This window comes from Rattus norvegicus, chromosome 20 (genome assembly GCF_021556685.1).
Source record: "Rattus norvegicus strain SHRSP/BbbUtx chromosome 20, alternate assembly SHRSP_T2T, whole genome shotgun sequence".
NCBI classification, from domain to species: Eukaryota; Metazoa; Chordata; class Mammalia; order Rodentia; family Muridae; genus Rattus; species Rattus norvegicus.
In genome coordinates, this window is record NC_141553.1 from 2,522,899 (window position 1) to 2,536,804 (window position 13,906).

The following is a 13,906-nucleotide window of genomic DNA, read 5'->3' on the forward strand; positions in this document are numbered from 1 at the left end:
AGCTGGAGGTGGGTGGTGTTGTCTGAGCCCCTAAAAGGACACATAGTTTCTCTTCTTGACACAAACCCAGTCTCTGATGTGAGTCTTGTCCTGGTGTGTGCAGGTGCTTAACAGATACATTGGAGAGAGGCTCTGTTGATCCACATAGAGGGGAGGGGATGCATTTACTGCTCCTTTTAACCTTCTTTCTGTCCTGGTTCCAGATAAGTAGGAGGTGACTTAAATCAGCATGGAGAAGTCACATCCCCTCACTACAGAAACCACTGTCCTGCTGCCACTGTGCTGTGTGTGCACCCTCACAAAACTTTCAAGGAATTTCCAAAACAAAAAATCTCACAGTTTTAGCCTCAAGATATTGACTCTAGAGTTTAAAGTAAACCTAATACTGACACCATCTTTAAAAAGTCTTGATCAGGTAAATTTCCTCTACCTGTCAGAAGAACTACTGAGGAAAAAACTCAAGGGTAACCCAAGAGCAGCAGAGAAAGCTCCAGTGGGCAAACAGACAGAATAAGCTATTGAAGAAAAAGGTTTATTGTGGGCAAGGAAACCCATGTAGGGCACAGTTGGGGAAGTCCCTCTGGGCCTGCAGATTTTTCTGTTCTCAGTCCCAAGTCCTCCTCACCAATAGTCAATCAATAGTCAAGAGAACTGCAGGGCAGAGAGGGTATGGCTAACAGGACAGACTGTTGTCAGGTTGGCCTGGGGTGGAGAGGCTGTGGGCTCATTCCTGGGGATAGTGTCTTGCCACAAGCCATCCTTCTGAGGTCTCCTTTGCCCTTTTCACTCAGCTACAGCCAGACTCCTTTCTGTGCCCACACTACTCATGACTGTTAGTACAGTGGATGGGGTGGGGTGGGTTGGTAGGGGAGGGCTGATGGGGATGTGGTCACACCACTCTTTATCCCAGAATAGTCATAAAGGACATTTGGAGCACAACCTAGTGAGTTTTGTTTGCTTGTTTGCTTGTCCTGTTTTTGTTGTTGTTCGTGTGTTTCCGTGTAAAATTACTTTATAGTGAGGGTGTGTGCATGTATTCCACCAAGTGCTTGTGACAGCCTCAGAAGGAGTTTCAAGAGGCCCACTTCTTCCTTCCTGTTGATCCCTGGGATCAAACCCAGGTCCTCAGGTGCAATAGCAGTGCCTCCCTTGATGGCCCTCAGCATAGTTTTCATTATCTTATGTATATGGCTCCCTTGCAGAGATCACCAGTCAGGGGCTGAGGAACACTGTAACTCTTCAAGAAGACAAGACTGAGTATGCAGAAGAGGAATAAGTACCTGTACCTCAAAAGGGGGCCCATCCAGGGGGCCACAAGGGAACCTAAGAGATGGTAAAGATAAGGAACTTAAGTCAGGGGTACTAACTGTAGACCCGCTTGGAAAACATTAGAGACAAATTAATAAGAAAAATTTACATCAAGATTAATACAAATCAATAAGAAATTAAATATAACGTTAGAAGATTAAATGCAGTTGTACAACTGGCCGGATCCTGTAGGAGAGTGCTGTAGTGGGGTAAGGAAACTGTTACTAGCAACTTGTCTGCATCAGACTCATACATAAGGATGAAGCACACAGAAGTCTGTAAAGGAACCATCGTCTCTCTGACAAATTAAAAGAGAAATAGAGGAAGATCAGACAGGGCAGTGAGCTGACTATTTGGGGTGTCATCCGCGCCCACATCCAGTGCTTCAACTCGGTCCACCCCAAAATCTCCTCCATCTATGAGCTGCTAGATCAGGGGGAGGAGCCATGGCTGCAGAACCAGATCCAGGAGCAGATCCTGAAACATGGCTGTGACTGAAGCCATCTCCTGCCTGCAGTCGATGGAGCAGCTCCGTGGAACCTGAGAGACCCATGGTGACAGCAGAGGAGTCTGCAGAGCCCGAAGTGTTCCTGGAAATCCTCGCGAAGGGCAGGTCCACGGAATGAAGCTTTTAAACTGTCAACTCTCACAATCGGAAGGAAAGAGAAGGAACAGAGCTGGGCGTCCAGGGGAGAAAGCAAAAGCAAATGATGGACTGACAGGCTTTGGTCCATGTTGAGCTGGAAACCGTGTGGAGTCCAAAATGCGTGCTCCTGACTTATAAAGGACTGGTTGTAGTAACCAAGCAGGATCTTGAGGTTCACTGGAAAGTCAGTTCCTCATTCTCTGCTCTCCACAGCTTCAGCTCTCAGTACTCTGGCCCCTCCTGCTCCAGGTAGGATGAGGGGGTGAGGATGTGCTGGGGGGGGTGGGGGTGGTGGGCTCCACTCTCCTATTCTCCGAGTCTCTGTGGAAGCGCGCGGGAGCTGCCGATCCTCCAAGTAGCTGACTTCCAGTAACCTTGTTTCCTGCAGTCCGGTAGGCACTTGGCTGTGAGGAAGTACCACAGCAAGTTTGAGCCTGGGGAACTTAAGCTGAGAGATCCCAACTTCCTCCCAGGACTCAGTTGCAGTACTCAGCCGACCAGTAGGGGAGCAGGACGCAGGGCGTGCCACTTCCTTGGAGAATGGCAGAGGGTCTAGTGGGCCTTGCAGGAAAGCTTCCCTGCAGAGTCAGATTCCCTCCAGATCCTGCACTCTCCAGAGCGTTTCTGTGTAGGGAACCAGGGCGGCAACCAGCAAAGGGAGGAACAGGCAGGCACCATCAGGCAAATCTAAAGATTCAGGGTAAGTTTGATTTCTGCGGATCAGTGTGGACTTACAACCAGTGCCCTCAGGGTCTCATGGAAGTCCTGAATACCTGCTGCTGAGGGCGACCCTGTGGTGAATGCCAGAACCTGCCTGGAAGTACAAAGTGCCAGCTGCTGACTATAAAGGCCAAGGTAGGGATGACTGCAAGGCTCTTAGCAGAGAATGAGAGACATGGAAGGCTTCTGTGACAACCTCTCCCTTATCACCCCCTCAAAAAAAAAAGAGAGAGAGAAAAGGAAAAAGAATGTGGACGGGAAGCCATTGAAAAAAAGTTTAAAGACAATGTGACAAGAATACTGACAGATATTTCTACCCATTGGATGTCTTCTGTCAGATGTGGGGTGAGGAAGGAACCATCTTTAAGGGGGATGGCCACTGGGAGTTTCACCGGGCTCCAGTGCAGCATATTTGGGCAACACAGGTAGATTAGGCACTGTTTTCTTTTTTGTTTTCTGGGAGGTCAGAAGGGTGGGGCGAGGTCAACTGGGAGGACTGGGAAGTGATTGCGATTGGGGTGCATCATGTGAAATTTCCAAATAATCAATAAATACAGTAAGTTAGAAAAAGAGAGAAGTAAAGTCCCCCCTGCATCACTTTTTATAAGATTGCATCCCGAATATCTTTCCAAAGCTGTGAGTTTGAGGGCAGAGCATCTGGAAGCTTGCTTTGATGTGGAACAAGGACAGCTGAGGTACTGGACCTTGGAATTAGCTTTTAAGTGGAAGAACTGAATGCCACAGACAATGGCGCGGCCAACTGAACTAACATGCAAGTCCCAGACCCACTCAGGTGATCGGCTCTGTACAAGGTTCCCCTGTTCACAGCATCCTCATAGGGCAGTTTGGGAGGCACTGAGTGCAGATCACTGATGTCTGCATCTCTGTTGTTGGAGACATTTAGGATGTGGGTGCAGACTCTGATTTCTTCCACAGGGCAAGGGAATCCATCGCCATCCCTGACAGTCGAGACAGGAGGAGTAACTCATGTTCCCTGTAGATAAGGAGGGTTTTTCTGGTTACATCTCTACAGTCAGAGGTAGAAGCAGCAGGCTTCTGGTGGGTGTTATTTCCCCATGTAACCTTAATGAGGGTAGCACACACCTTACTCTGGTGGGACTGTGCTCCACCCAAGGGAACCAATTGAGCCGGGGACATCCTGCCATGCAAATGATTTGCAAATCTAACCCAGTTTACTCAAGCATTCAATTTCTCATAGCCAGTTTGTGTGTGTGTGTGTGTGTGTGTGTGTGTGTGTGTGTGTGTTTCTTTTTGTTTTGTTTTGGGAGACAGAGTTTCTCTGTGTAGCTCTGGATCTTGTGGAACTTGCTCTGTAGACCAGGTTGGCCTCAAACTCAGAAATCTGCCTGCCCCTGCCTCCCAATTGCTGAGATTAAAAGTGAGTGCCCCCAGTGTCTGCCATAACCAGATTTTTTTTATTTTTTATGTATGTATTTATTTATTCATCTAATGTATGTGCATATACTGTCTCTCTCTTCAGACACACCAGAAGATGGCATCAGATCCTATTACACATGGTTGTGAGTCACAATATGGTTGCTGGGAATTGAACTCAGGACCTCTGGAAGAACAGTCAGTGCTCTTAACCACTGAGCCAACATTCCAGCCTGCACAATCAGTATTTTATATACCCAATTTTGAACATTATTTTATGTGTAACAAAGTTGAAGTTTGTTTTCAGTTACTTTCTTCAGGCTTAGCTTTGACAACATAAACAGAGACTATATCTGGGAGATGTAACTGGTCTCTCTGCAACTTTGTCTCTGTAAATCAATCACATTTGTACTTAGTGCGAGTAGAGATGATATGTTGGATCATTTATGTGGTGATAAATTATTTTATATGTTAACTAGAGTTTACAATAATATAGTAACCTTTATAGGATTAAAATTTCTATACTTATCCCTGTTAAGTTTGAGATTTACAAAGTATAATTTTTTTTTTTTTTGGTTCTTTTTTTCGGAGCTGGGGACCGAACCCAGGGCCTTGCGCTTCCTAGGTAAGCGCTCTACCACTGAGCTAAATCCCCAGCCCCAACAAAGTATAATTTTTGAATTGAAGATTTTCCAGTATCAGGATAAAAAAATTTTTTTTGAGGCAGGGTCTCTCTATTATGTAGTCCTCAATTTCCTGGAACTTGCTGTGTAGACCAAGCTAGGCCAGAAGTCACTGAGATCTGCTTGTCTGCATCCCAAGTGCTGGGATTAAAGATGAAGGGCTACATGACAAGAGGAGCCTCTTCTGGAATCTTCCCCAGGGAAAGTAGAGATTTCTGGACAGGAGTGGGTGGCTCACAGCTCAGGCCAACCTCACCACTCTTGCTAACTTGCATAGTGTGAAAGACTTTGCTGGGGCTCTCAGAGGTTCCCAGTGCATAGCCTCCTTCTTCCTTGAGCCTGTTGCTACCTTGTCCACATAGTTTGTTCTGGATACTTAAAATGACAGTTCTGGAAGGCACCTGTTTCTCTTCATAAGGCCATCCGGGGTTCTCATCTGGCTTTCTCTTGTCCTCCACTTTGCTGGTTGGTAGCCTCTCAGGCTCAAAGAACCACTCACATCCCTCACCAAGGCAGGCTGCCTGGGTGCCTGCTGGACTGGACCCTTAAGCCCTCACTTCCACCACAGGACAAGGGTCTTGGGCTTTGTTGAGGTCCTCTAGGCTGGCATTCCACAGGCCAGAGCCCTGTCCACCAACTACCTCTGATTCTGGTCTCTGAGGTAGGCTCCAGGAAGGAGCCTGGAGACTGCTTGCTGTGAGGACCAGCCCTGAGGGAGGAGCCAACTGGGAATCAAGTTACATTGATCCAGACAAGTGCCTCAGATTTCTTTTGCCCCCTGCTCTTGGGATTTCACTCCAGATACAGGTTTATCTCTGATAATTATTTTAAGATGCAGCTACTTGTGGGTCCCCTCAGATTTGCTGCAGACACTGGGCAGACAGGCTCCTTCTACAGACTGAAAAGTCCTCCCCTCTGTGCTAACTGACAAATATCTAATGCACAAAATGTCAGCAGACACAGACCCACGTGTACCGAGCACCTCCTCCATTCTGCTCACTGTAGAACAAAGCAGTGCCCGAGGCAGATGAACAGCTCAATTCCTCCTGGACACTCTATTCTGGAGTCCAGGAGGAGAAAGAGAAACAAAACAAAACAAAAAACAGAAGAGAATCTTCTAGATCCGTTTAGAGAAAGTTAACACCTTTTGCAAATTTCAGTAAAATCTAAATGCAGAAGTTGAAATGGGGAAACCTAAGGAGGGTGGGAAGGGGAGCCTCAAAGGCAGAAAATTACAGAGAGGAACAGGAGGGATGGCTCAGTGGTTAAGAACACACTTCTCGGGTCGGAGAGATGGCTCAGTGGTTAAGAGCTCTGACTGCTCTCTCAGAGGTCCTGAGTTCAATTACCAGCAACCACATGGTGGCTCACAACCATCTGTAATGGGATCTGATGCCCTCTTCTGGTGTGTCTGGAGACAGTGACAGTGTATACATATTAAAGTAAATTTAAAAAAAAAAGATCCAGCTCCTTGGAATCCAAGACCTTTACCTTTTATGGTCACCTGGTCTTGTGTGCACACACAATTAGAAATTATGAAAACAATATAAACAGAAAAGAGTATTATAGGCAGACATCACCTCATGTTGTAGACAAAAGAATCTTTCCTGAGAGCCTGTTTGGAATTTCTAGCAGGGGACCACAGACTGTCCCACTTATATTCATGGAGGGTCATACCTGTCCTCTGAGCCTGCAGCTTGGGGATAAATGCACACTTGTGGAGAGGTGAGGAAGAAATAGGCATCCTTAGAGCTAGTCAGATCATCAGAATCAATCAACCCTGGTGATCAATGGGTAGACAGATATTGCAGCTGGATTATCCTCACAGCTTCAAAATCCTTCTTTCCTTCTTTCCTTCCTTCCTTCATTCCTTCCTTCCTTCCTTCCTCCCTTCCTCCCTTCCCACACTCTCTCATTGTCCTCCTCCTCTCCCACCCAAAATGACTTATGGAAGAAATATTCTTCTTATTGTTCCAGTGGGGGAGGGAGGCATAACCTCCGGAACCCAGAGTGCAAAGTTGAAAGCTCAAATCTTCAGTCACCAACAAACACTAAGGACAGAGCAGACTGGAAGTGGCTTGTTGGGAGCATTTATCTATAGCACTGACATCTAGTGGTCGCTTGTATTTACTACCACCTTTAGCTTTCTTCTGACATCTTTACTAGGTCATAATTGATAAGCATGTTAATAAGATGTCTTTACTCCACCAATCCCCCGAGGACAAGTCCTTAGCCATGCTGTCTGTTTTGTACTTAAGGCAAGTGCCTTTGTTCCCCGGGGTCCCCGTATCATCAACTAGGTGTTCCTGCAATAAAGGCTGATTGAGAAGGATCCAACGGTGTTGCGTCTTCCTTGCAGGTCGAGGTGGGCGCGACAGTGGCTCAAGGCTATAGACTCTCAAAGCTTGCCCACAGTGGCTTACTTCTTCAGGGAAGGCGGAAATCTAAAAGTCCTGACTCCCAGTACTACCAACTAGGGGCCAAGTGTTCAAATGCTTGAGCCTAGGGAATGCATTTCTAAATCACTAGACAATCATGCTGCTATTGAAGCAATAGACACATCCCTCCTGAACGGTCAGTATTACACTAGTGGACAGATCCCGCCTGGATGACCAGCATTACGACTCGCAGGGTCTACAGCTGGGATGACACAGTGGCTTCCTTTCTGTGCCTACACATCACTTCCTCTCATTCCCCAACTCTCAATAATGCCACCATATTCTGTACCCATCAAGGGGGTACATCACAGACTGCATGATCCAATCCCCAAATATCAGGAGAAAGCTTTCAGATCTTCTCTTTTTTCCGGTGTCCTGTATTCAAAGTGTGTGGTGTCTTCATTAGTAGAACCTTAGCATCTGTCTGTGGTGGACACCCAACCAAGAGCAAGGGCACTAGTCTATGCTGTCTCTGGAGCTCAGGGTGGGGGTGGAGGAGGGACTCCCTGCCAAATGAGCCATAGGGAGATGTCACACACATGGCAGTGGGATTCAGAGTTACAGATCAGTGACTTCTGAGGGCAGCATTATATACTGATGCTCAAGCTCTTTTTTATTTAATTTTTAGATTTATTTTGTTTTACATGAATGAGTGTCTTGCCTGCTTGTTTATATATGTAACAGGAGTGTGCCACAGTATAAAATAGGTTTCTATACATTTAAACTTTGGTTTATCTGGTATTTTGTTTATACCCCTGCCCCAACACCTCTTTTTTTTTTCTCTTTTTACTTTTTTTTTTATTAACTTGAGTATTTCTTATTTACATTTCGAGTGTTATTCCCTTTCCCGGTTTCCGGGCCAACATCCCCCTAATCCCTCCCCCTCCCCTTCTTTATGGGTGTTCCCCTCCCCATCCTCCCACCATTGCTGCCCTCCCCCCAACAATCACGTTCACTGAGGGTTCAGTCTTAGCAGGACCCAGGGCTTCCCCTTCCACTGGTGCTCTTACTAGGATATTCATTGCTACCTATGAGGTCAGAGTCCAGGGTCAGTCCATGTATAGTCTTTAGGTAGTGGCTTAGTCCCTGGAAGCTCTGGTTGCTTGACATTGTTGTACATATGGGGTCTCGAGCCCCTTCAAGCTCTTCCAGTTCTTTCTCTGATTCCTTCAACAGGGGTCCTATTCTCAGTTCAGTGATTTACTGCTGGCATTCGCCTTTGTATTTGCTGTATTCTGGCTGTGTCTCTCAGGAGCGATCTACATCCGGTTCCTGTCGGCCTGCACTTCTTTGCTTCATCCATCTTGTCTAATTGGGTGGCTGCATATGTATGGGCCACATGTGGGGCAGGCTCTGAATGGGTGTTCCTTCTGTGTCTGTTTTAATCTTTGCCTCCCTATTCCCTGCCAAGGGTATTCTTGTTCCCCTTTTAAAGAAGGAGTGAAGCATTCACATTTTGATCATCCGTCTTGAGTTTCATTTGTTCTAGGCATCTAGGGTAATTCAAGCATTTGGGCTAATAACCACTTATCAATGACTGCATACCATGTATGTTTTTCTGCCAACACCTCTTTTTATACTGGAGAGACAGTTCAGCGGTCAAGAGGATTTGCTGCTTTTCCAGAGAACACGAGTTCGATTCCCAGAACCCACCTTTGCATGGAATATAACTGCCTGCCTGTAACTCTAGCTCCAGGGAAACCAACATTCTTTTCTGACTTCCAAGGGATATCCACACACATGTGATAGGCACACAGTACACATCAGTAAAACCATAAAGAGTAAAATGAATACAGACATATGTTGCCGAAACCTCTCCAACCCATATAAGCCTTTGCAAAGAAAACACAACTCGATTAATATGAATACAAGCTCATGCCTAGATTGGGCAGATTTACCACTACACTTCACCGTTCTCCTGGCTATGAGATCCCTTTTAACTTGCAGTTTCTCCAGCCCACCTACATCAGCTCCATCTTCCTTCCACCTCCTCCTCTCCCATAAAACCCCCACCCCTTTCTTTCAACTCTTCTGCTCCACCTTGCCTTCCCCTGCCCAATCACTGACTCACACCTCTATTTTACAAGTTAAAATGGGGAGAAGGTTCTGATAAGTCACCTGAGTCAACTACATGACTAAACAGCCCTTGTTGGGGCAGCAGAATTAGCATCAAAATACAAACAACTCAGGGCAAACCACAACATTTGCCCTTTTTGTCCAGTTAAAAGGCTCTTTTCCTCAAATATAAATTGGGTAAAACTATTACTATTTACAATTTATGAAATATAAGATACACTTAACACCCAGTTCATCAATTTTGTCAATTAATTAAAGCACCTTGCCATCTATCCTAAAAGATGATTTTACACCTGACTTATTTCCTGGTTTTAGATTGTATGTTATCTGAAAACCACCCTTTCAAATCTATATTATCTTTCTCAATGCTAAACAGCTTGGGTTGGCTATAAGACTACAAGTCTTCAAATCCTTCAGAAATCCAAGAATGATTAATGATATCTGAAAATATGAGAAGCACAAAACAGAGACCGCTGATCACCTGGACAGCTCACCATTCCTCATAACGTTGGAGCCATCAGTCTTCAGCCTTCCAGCCCAGGATCATCTGTCAGACCTCTATAATTTTGAAGGGCTGATTACACTGTCTTGGCAGAGATTATCAGCCAACTATTCTGCATAATTTGTCCTTTATCTGGACAGTATTTTGTCTGTAGATGAACTGAGGCAATTCTTGCCTAGTGGCTGTCTTGCCACAATTGGAGCAACTCCATTGGTGCTCTATTTCTTCTTAGAGTACAAGAAGGGGTGCTGTGAGGAGCAGACAGGTCCCTAGTCAAATGATTTTTAATAAAAAAAAGTGTATGAACATCATATTCTGTGGACTTTCTTTAATATGTGGGCTCTCTCTGATTCCTATATGTCTGCATGCCAGAAGAGGGCACCAGAACCTAGGAGGACACACCACATGGCTCGTGAGAATCCAGGTTTTGTTTTTGGGGTTTTTTTTTTGTTTGTTTGTTTGTTTTTTGTTTTTTGTTTTTTTTCTGGAGCTGGGGACCTAACCCAGGGCCTTGCGCTTGCTAGGCAAGTGCTCTACCACTGAGCTAAATCCCCACCCCCCTTCTGTGGACTTTTGACGCCTTTGAAGATTATCTTTCTACACAAAGCATTTCTGAACTGTTAAGCATTGACTACTGTTGGCCATTTGTAATTGAAGAATCTCAAAAACACCCTTAATTGACTCAGAACCATGACTTTGCTATCTGGCCTTTAACTTGTATTGATTAATCAACTAAAAACAGTGTATAATAGCACTTATAGAACTGGGTCTAAGACTTGTATTCTTAAATGTATTGTATAGGAACAATGCTTATATGAAAGTAACAATATTAATCTCCATTTTAAATCAATAGGAAATTATAGCAATGAAAACCTTAAGTTTGTATCAAATGAATTCTATACCATTGTAAAGATTACAACTTCAATTTTGTATCAATTAGAAGGATTTCTACCAATGTAAGATAGAGCTATGTAATATTTTGTTTGAGTAAATTTGCTAACCTATCCCTATTTGTCTATTTCTCTAACTTCTATGATACACTATATCCTCCCTTTCTCTTCCAACCCCTTCCCTTTTACCTAAGAAGACAGGATAGAGAAGAGGAAAGGAAAGGTAGAAATCCCTGAGTTTAAACTCTCTTGTTCCCTCCCTGTTCAAAGCCACATTTGTGAAGAGTCCCTTAAATGACAACATATCTATGATTCTTAAAATACCAGAACCATCCACCCCAACATAAGGCACGGGGACAACGATCTTCCTTTGTCTGCTTCTAGCTGAATTGGGGTGAAGATTTCCTTCTGGGGACCCTAAGGGAAATAGGAATATTGTCTCTGTCAAAGGAGAGCTAACTGTCATCATTTGCCTTCCAGTCACTCTGTGCTGAGAGACTTCATACCTTAGCTGACATCTTGACTCTGACAGTCCAAATGGCTGGACAGGAGAACTAGCTGTTCCGGAAAAGTTCTGAAGCGAGTCTTTAAAAGAAGCAGCTTCGATATGGTTGAGGTAGAATCAAATGCGGAGCTGGAATGGAAGGTCCCAGAATCTCAGCATCTGGGAGTGTGGATCATTTCAGGGCTGTGTTTCTCTTCTTTCATCCTGCAGCACACAAAACTTACAGGCGTCATATGGTTCTGTAAAGGCATTCACTCGGACTGTGCAGGGTGCACGGATTGGTTACTGAAGATCGACAAAGAAAGACGACTGCCTTTCTTCAGAGGTCAGTTTGACCACATAATCAAAGTGTAGTATAACTTTGTATACATGCGATCTTAAAGGGTGGTATGTAATAACAAGTTATGGGAAATTCATACCCAAAGCATGTTACTGGCCATGACAGACATTTTAGTCTCAGTCAGTTCTGGGGCTGCCTCCGTGTATTCAGAGACATAAACATCTCCATATATCACTTATTTGTTGACTATGTTAGTCTCCCTTTTCTTCTCTGTCACCACGGTGTTCAGGAGGTCTCCGTTAGTTGTGTCTGATCTTTATCAGCTTGGAAGGAACCCACAGCTTTTCTTTTCCTGGGGAAACATAGGTATAAGCCTTTCCCCAGTGTAACACATTTCCCACTTTCCGTTCTGATGTCAGAATGTCCTTAGTATAAACAGGCTGGCTTAGTTCAATAGTTCTTTTTCTGAAATTCAATGTTTTTCAGCAGCTCTGCTGTTTTGTTCATCAGCGTGTAAAACATTTAAGGTTAATAAAGCACTATTAATCTGTCCTTGGGGTTTTGTTGACCCCTTTTGCCTGTTAAGCATCTCCTCTAGAATTGGATTAGATCTCTCCACAATTGCTTGTCTTGTAAGATTGTGTGAGATGCCTGTAACATGTTTTATATTATAATATTAAAAACGCTTCATCTTACTAGAGATATACACTGAACCATTGCCTGTTTTAATTTGTATGGGTGTTCCCATAATGGCCATAACTTCTAACAAATGTGTAGTAGCTGAGTAAATAGTGAAGTCAGTTCAGAATCATCCTGAGTAAGGTCAGCAGTCTCTATGTTTAAAACAACCCTTTCTGCATATTGAGAGTCAGTTACTACATTAAGAGACTCTTGAAAATCTGACAACAACATAAGCATTGCAGATAATTCAGATTTTTGAACCAGTTATAGGGACTCACAGCCACCTTACTTACGTCTTCTGATTTATATCCTGCCTTTCCTGACTTACTGACATCAGTGTAAAATGTAGGGGCTCCAGATATTGGAGTTCCCTTTATTATCTGAGGGAGAATCCAGTTAGCTCTTTTTATGAATTGAAGTCACTTGCCTTTAGGGTATCTGCTGTTAATCTCTCCCAAGAAATCACTGCATTCTCTTTACCAGTGTTCATCCTGCCCATAATGAGGCAGTCTCTGCCTTAGTAAAAGGTACCACAATTTCAGCTGGATCCATTCCGACTAATTGTCACAATCGCACTTTTCCTTTTAGTATCAATTCAGAGACCTTCTCCATGTAGGTTTTCAGTTTCTTACTCTGGTTATGTCCTAACAATATCCATTCTAAGATATAATTTTCTCTCTGCATAAGAATTCCTGTAGGGGGATTGAATAGAGGTAAGATATCTAAGATGCAGGCCATCTTTGGATCAACAAGATCTAATGCATATCCTGCAACTTCCTTTCTATCAAAGCTAGCTCTTTCTCAGCCTCGGCTGATAGTTTACTTGGGCTATTTATCTTTATCACCTTGTAAGGTTTGAAATAAATTGATTAGCTCTTGAATGGTCAAGCCAATCGCAACTCTCAGCCAATTAGTATCTCCCAGTAGCTTCTGACAATCATTAAGGGTCCTTAATTGGTTTCTTCTGATTTGCACCCTTTGTGGCCTAATCCTTTGCAGACTTATTTTATACCCTAGATAATTAATAGAATCCCCTCTTTGTATTTTTTTTCAGGGGCGATTTGCAGTCCTCAGAAAAGCAAGGGTTTTTTTTTCTTCATCAAACGTTCTTTCCAGGATATTTATATCTGGATCAGTCAAAAGGATGCCATCCATGTAATGATAGATAATAGATTGGGGACATTGTGTGCGAATCATCTCCAATGGCTGTTGTACGAAATGTTGACACAAGGTGGGGCTATTTAACATTCCTTGTGGCAGGACTTTCCATTGATATCCTTTTATTGGGGGACTTCTCTTGAAGGTATACATTGAGAAAGCAAACCTTTCTTTATTACTTTCATGTAGAGGAATTGTGAGAAAACAATCTTTCAGGTCAATCACTGTGATTGGCACTTTCATAGGCAACAAAGAAGGCTGAATAATCTTATTAATTGCTCTGAGATCTGCCAACATCCTCCCTATTTGTCCTATTTGCACATTTTATAACCAAACTCCATTGCCTACAGGAACTGACCCTAAGGGTACCCAAAAAAATGAAATTTGGCAGATGGATGTCTTCAATTTTACAGAGTTTGGTAAACTGAAATATGTGCACCATCCTATAGACACATATTCAGGATTTCAATGGGCAACTGCCTTAGCATCAGAAAAGACCGATTCTGTAATTACACATTTGTTAGAAGTTATGGCCATTACGGGAACACCCATACAAATTAAAACGGACAGTGAGATATCTCTAATAAGACGAAGCATTCTTAGTATTATAATATAAAACATGTT